Raw genomic sequence first — 7,043 nt, forward strand, 5'->3', positions numbered from 1 at the left:
ATCATAGAATCATAGAGTTGGAAGAGACCACAAGGGCCATCGAGTCCAACCCCCTGCCAAGCAGGAAACACCATCAGAGCACTCCTGACATATGGTTGTCAAGCCTCTGCTTAAAAACCTCCAAAGAAGGAGACTCCACCACACTCCTTGGCAGCAAATTCCACTGTCAAACAGCTCTTACTGTCAGAAAGTTCTTCCTAATGTTTAGGTGGAATCTTCTTTCTTGTAGTTTGGAACCATTGCTCCATGTCCACTTCTCTGGAGCAGCAGAAAACAACCTTTCTCCCTCCTCTATGTGACATCCTTTTATATATTTGAACATGGCTATCTTATCACCCCTTAACCTCCTCTTCTCCAGGCTAAACATGCCCAGTTCCCTTAGCCGTTCCTCATAAGGCATCGTTTCCAGGCCTTTGACCATTTTGGTTGCCCTCCTCTGGACATGTTCCAGTTTGTCAGTGTCCTTCTTGAACTGTGGTGCTTTCAAACTGCTAGGTTGGCAGGGGCAGGGACCAAGCAACGGGAGCTCACCCCATCGCGGGGATTCGAACCGCCGACCTTCTAATCGGCAAGTCCTAGGCTCTGTGGTTTAACCCATAGCACCACCCGGTAAAAAGCCATGCCCTACTAGAGATGCAATGAGGTTGAGGGTTCGTTCTATCATATGTGGCGGACTTGTAAAAGGCTAAAAAAAAGATTATTGGGAAATAATGTGTAATGAATTGGAAAAAAATGTTTGAAAGTACTTTCTCCCCCCAAAACAGAGTCCTTTTTGTTGGGAATAATTCATATTGAAATTCCCAGGTGTCAAAAACGGTTATTTATGTATGCCACTAACGCTGCCCGTGTTTTGCTAGCCCAAAAATGGAAAACGAGCGAGGTCCCAACCAAAGAAGAATGGCAACTTAAACTGAAGAAATATGCGCAGCTTGCAGACTTATATAGAATAAGAGAACAAGAATAATATGTGTTTCAAGAAGGCTGGAAAATGTTTATTGAATATATGGGGGGAAATTGTGCACACTTGAAAACGTTGGCAGCATGAAGATAAATTTGACAGTGTAAATCAGGCATAGGCAAACTCCAGATGTTTTGGGACTACAACTCCCATCATCCCTAGCTTACAGGCCCAATGGTCAGGGATGATGGATTTGTAGTCTCAAAACATCTGGAGGGCCGAGTTTGCCTATGCCTGGTGTACGTAAGTTTTGACGGATGTAATAATGGAAAACTGAATGGTTTAGTTTATGTAAAACACACAGGGATTTAGGGTGTGCAAAATGAACCATGGGAAGAGAAGAAGGGAGGGAAGCCATTGATATTTTAAGGTTGTTTAATTGAATATTCTAAAATGCAAAACAGAAAAATTTAATAAAAAGTATACCCCCCCAAAGTCCCCAACACAGTGGCCTGGCCTGCAAATGTATCTGCGGAGAAAGTAGGAGCCCATTACTGCTTACAACCTGGCTTTTAAGCTTACAAAGCGATTTAAAGTCTGGCTGTCCTTGCCCTTACAACAGCCTTGCAAGGTAGGACCCTGTCGTTCCCATTTTACAGATTGCTGTGACTCCTGCAAGGGGGCACTGGATGGGCCCCTTCCAGCTTTGCAGTCCCAAAAGTCTACGCTAGCAAGCTCCTCCAAATAATCAGATTTTTGGGGGGAGGATTTTTCCTGATTTGCTTGCACCAAGTTTACGAGATTAGCAGCGACAGGCGTTTATCTCGTGTCCTCACTTGACCTGGGGAACTTGTTATAAGCTTTGCAGAGGGAAGCCAGCTCTCCTACGTAACTTTGCTGACGACTCCGAAGTTTACGTCCCCCTCATTTCCTTGTAAACCGAGGACCTGGTGGTCCGGTCTGGATATTGGCACATTAAAAATAGATACTGACAAACATTGAGAGGGCCTGGAATTTGACCAGGGCCCGGGGCTGTCCACCTGCTCTTCTGCTATTTAGAGAAGCTGCTTCGGTGAAACGAGGGAGGGAAATGTGGCCTTTGCACCAGATAGTTCATGTGTGTCATGTGGTTTTTTTCGGGGGGCACATGCTGCAGCTTCTTTTGCAATTAGGGCAATTTGCTTGCAGGCCACTGATTGAGACGTCTAATCGCTAGTTCAGGGACGTTGCTCAGTTTTGACAGACAGCAGAGCTTGGAGGTGGAACAGCCCTGTGGATTTCCTGGGATCTGTTATGTGGCAAGGATCCCTTGCACAGCCTCTGGTTCCAACCTCACAAGGATCAAATCTGCTGCAATTTTGGGTATCTAACACCAACCCAACTTGCTAAAATGTACAGGACAAGAGCTAAAGTGTGTTGGAAATGTAAAGAAAAGGAAGGAAGTTTTTAATCACATGTGACGGACCTGTAAAGAGGTAAATGTTTACTGGGAAATGATATATAATGAGTTAAAGAAAATGGTTTTGCTATGTTAACAGAGAAATCTGAGGGCTCCCTTGGACAAAAAATAAGGACACCAGCCAGTAGGCTTGGTCTTTATGGAAGGCTGTCGCGACAGGAGTCCCACCTGCCAGAAGGTGGAACAAGATGGACGCCGTGAAGAAACGAGCCCCCAAACTTTTATTAGCTGCTAATCCCCATGTTACACCCCCCAAACTACATCACTAATACATCATGGTTACATCATGAAAGGGGAGGTCTGATGATAGTAATATGAGCATCCTGGACCCTGCCCCATGGTTCTCCTTGCCCTCCACCAAACAACCACAACTGTAACAAAAGAGATCCTTACATTTCCCTTTGAAAGACCATTGCAAGCAATTACCAACACTAGCAGGGTTGTAACAGGACTTGTAAAGATAACTGTATTGACCCTTTTATATTTATTTAAAAATTGTGAAATCTTAAAGGAGTGAAATGTAAATGGGAAAATGTATAAAATAAATGTATAAAAGCTCAACATAAAAAAAACAACTAAGATCATGGCCACTGGTCCCATCACCTCCTGGCAAACAGAAGGGGAAGAAATGGAGGCAGTGAGAGATTTTACTTTCTTGGGCTCCATGATCACTGCAGATGGTGACAGCAGCCACAAAATTAAAAGACGCCTGCTTCTTGGGAGAAGGGCAATGACAAACCTAGACAGCATCTTAAAAAGCAGGGACATCACCTTGCTGACAAAGTCTGTCTAGTTAAAGGTATGGTTTTCCCAGTAGTGATGTATGGAAGTGAGAGCTGGACCATAAAGAAGGCTGATCGTCGAAGAATTGATACTTTTGAATTCTGGTGCTGGAGGAGACTCTTGAGAGTCCCATGGACTGCAAGAAGATCAAACCTGTCCATTCTGAAGGTAATCAACCCTGAGTGCTCACTGGAAGGACAGATCCTGAAGCTCCTCCAATACTTTGGCCACCTCATGAGAAGAGAAGACTCCCTGGAAAAGACCCTGATGCTGGGAAAGATGGAGGGCACAAGGAGAAGGGGACGACAGAGGACGAGATGGTGGGACAGTGTTCTTGAAGCTACCAGCATGAGTTTGACCAAACTGCGGGAGGCAGTGGAAGACAGAAGTGCCTGGCGTGCTCTGGTCCAGGGAGTCACGAAGAGATCTAAACGACTAAACAAAAACAAATAAATGCTATGATATACAGTTTAATTTTGAAAATCAGGAGGCCGGAGGGAGTCGACAAGCTCGTATGAGCAAAGGAAGTAAAGTAGATAATGAAGATGTGTCTAAATATGTTAAAATGGAAACTTAACAAACATTCAACAAACAAAAAAACTGCTGCAATTTTGGATGTCGTATATGGCCTTGCAGGTTTTTTTGTTTTTTTTTACCGAAATGTGAGATGTGGGACAATGGATAGGTGCTAGTCCTCGCCATTAAAGGTTTCCATCTCCCTGCCCTGGAATGGATTTCCTCCCATTTTCTCCCTCCCTCTCTCCCATCTCTGTGTGGCCCTGACTCTTGGCTTTTTCTCACCATTCAAGTGTCTGGTCCTTATTTTTAATCTGCAGCGACATCATTGCAGACCTCGCTGCAAAACAGCTTATCTGTTCCTTTTCTCGGGAACAGTGTTGCAAGCGTGTTCCTTGGATCGTGGCCCTGCGGTCAAAAGGCAGGAAGGGGCTGATCTGAGGCTCGGCTTGCCAGCCAGCCAGCCAACCAACCAACCCCTTACTGGATTTCTGGGACACCCAGTCCAGGAGAAGGCGTCATAACTTGTTTATAGAACTCTGTGATATTTGATAGCTTCACAGCAACCCAGCCTTGTATCTGATGAGGCAGCAAATTCAAATTGCTCCATTGTTTGAGCTCAAAGAGGAGGGGAGGGGAGTGAGAATCACTTAATGTGATGTTGGATGGATGGAAGAGGTGGTCCAAGGATGGGCAAAGGGGCATAGCAAAAGTGCCAAATGTTACAGCTGCAGTTTTGAAGGGCTGGGAGTTTGCAGAGGGCAGAGAGGAAAGGATCCATCAGTATCTCTGACAGTGGCACATTCGCACAAAATATAGCAGAAAATTCACACCGGGGGTGTTGGGGTGTGTGTGTGTCCAGCAGTGTGGAAAATTAAAACTTGTTGGAGGAGTGTAAGGATCATAATGGAGCTATCTATCTTTTCGGTCCGGCAAGGTCAAAATGTTTAACAAAGGGATTAGCTTGCTAGAGATCAGGCCACAGTCCAAATACCACTTGCTGAAAATACCACAGCAGGGGAAGAGATGCTCTTGAGCTCAGATTCTGCCTGGTTTCCTGACTGGCCACTCTGAGAATAGGATGCTGGACTGGACAGGGCCTGATCCAGCAAAGGCTGTTCTTATGTAGTCCATCTAGGGTAACTTCAACACAGCAGATGAAAAGCCCTGATGGAAACAGGGAACAAACATAATGTTGAGCCCAGGGACATGTTCTGAGCACCGCAATGGAACTGGGCCGACAGCACCTTGCCCTGCTTATTTCGTTTATGCATTATATTTGGAAGAAGGGGAAGAATCATGTTTTTGCTGCTCAGTCGGCAGAGCACGAGACTCTTAATTCTAGAGTCATGGGTTCGAGCTGCATGCTCGGCAAAATATTCCTGCGTTGCCGGGTTGGACGAGATAATAATAATAATAATAATAATAATAATAATAATAATAATAATAATAATAATAATAATATTTATATCCTGCCCTCCCCAGCCAAAGCCAGGCTCAGAGCAGCTAAGAACAGTAAAATGATAAAACATTCTAAAATTATTTCATTATAAAATTAATTCCAATCAGATTAATGAGATGACCCTCATGGTCTCTTCCAACTCTACAATTCTATGAATTGGGAGTTGGAAATATTTGATGACTGGCTGAAAATCACCAGAATGGAGAGAGGGGAAATGAGAGCTTTTGAGCTTGAGGGGAGCAATCTCTTTTGGACCACCTTCTGGCCGGACCAGAGGTAAAAGTGGGTAATGATTGTAAATTTTAGTATTATATGCCAGGCTATTTTCTACACCCCTCTCTGTCCCCCATTCAGGCAAGTGAGAGGCATTATCAGAGTTCATGGGGACATTTCCAGCGAGGCAAAAACACCTGGGTTGTGAAGTATGACCAGTGAGAGGTGTGTGGCCTGGAAAGAGTTTCAGGGGCCGGGTGCAGAGATCTGGAGGACTGGATTCGGCCCCCAGGCCTGAGGTTTCCCACTCCTACCTTAGTTATCAGCTAAGCAGATAACAATCTACCTTCTGCTCACTCCAACATCTCCAGTGCTTCCTAGGAGCTTCCAGCATTATATGAACAACTATTGCACAAAGCATCACTTATTGAAGAAACACGCTCAAGGTCAGAAAAATATAAATGCTTTTTATTGTAAAAAAAGACAGAGAGACTCGCAAGTCTTTAAAAAACTCTTTACAAATAAATTAGCATGATTTCCATTTAGGGCAGATACTTTTCAAGGCCCAGTGTGCTTTTTAAAAAACTGACTTAAAAAATATATATATGTAAATACGTGAAGATATTTATATCCACAATATTGCCACAAAAAAGTGCAACAATTTTATTTGCATATAAACAGTTCTGATCCTGGTGGACAACTTGCACAACCTATTTTGTGTGCATTTAGCCAAGTTTGCAAACGGAGGGCGTATGCTGGGCAAGTCTCCCACGTTCACAGGGCGGTTCACAAAACTCAGCAGGAAAGAGCAGCTACAGCAAGGTTTTAGTCTGAGCCCAGGGTCCTTTGCATTGCCCTTTTGCATGTTGTCAAGTGTACCCAGATATACATGAGACCCGTAACCCTGGGCTGTGTTGTAAAGGACTACGAGGATAAGAAACGCAACGCGGCAACTTTCATCGCTCACACCAGACTCTCAGGTGCTGTCTGCTTCTGCTCGGAAAGGCGATTCTGTCCTGTTTGAACACTCGGAAAACAAGCAGGTGAGATGTCACACGAATCCCAGGCCTACAAGAGTGGCACAGGGTGGAAGTCTGACCAGCTCCAGACTTTACTGTAGCTCCTTCCCCACACCAGCACTGCCCTCTGGGAAACTGGGCACCCGGCACAATGATAGGAAGGACACCCAGGGCAAATCTCCAGAATGGTGCAGGGCCTCTCACGTTACTTGGTATAGAGAGGGAAGGAGCAGCACTGCTGCAACAGCTCCTGGGGTAAGAACACAGGCTAGGAGAAGGAGCTGAACGCAGGAAGGAGAAAGGAACTTTAGCTCGTGGCAGAGCTCGGTTCCAGAGGGTAGGCAGGGATCTGCCGTTACCTGTAACCTAATTCCTTGGCTTATGTGACTAATGCCACGCGTCCTTCTAGGAGGAATGGACAGACCTCGTATGAGGCTCAGGAAGAGGGCAGGCTGCATCTCTGGTATACAGCGACAGACGGGTCTCCCGCTTTCACACCGGGAGCAGAATTCCCATACAAATGCAGAAGGGGTCTTGTGCTGCTCCTCAAGAATCATTTTTCTCCCGGGGCTCCTTGGGACGCGTGCTTGCTACGGCAGCCCAAACAAGCCAGAGGTTTACAGCAAGCCCGAGCCGCCATTCTTGGAAGTTTCACAGCCTTTCAACCGTCACTGTTGGGCCTCCCTGCTCCCC

Source organism: Podarcis melisellensis, assembly GCF_964234715.1.
Source record: "Podarcis melisellensis genome assembly, chromosome: 4".
Classification (NCBI taxonomy): Eukaryota; Metazoa; Chordata; class Lepidosauria; order Squamata; family Lacertidae; genus Podarcis; species Podarcis melisellensis.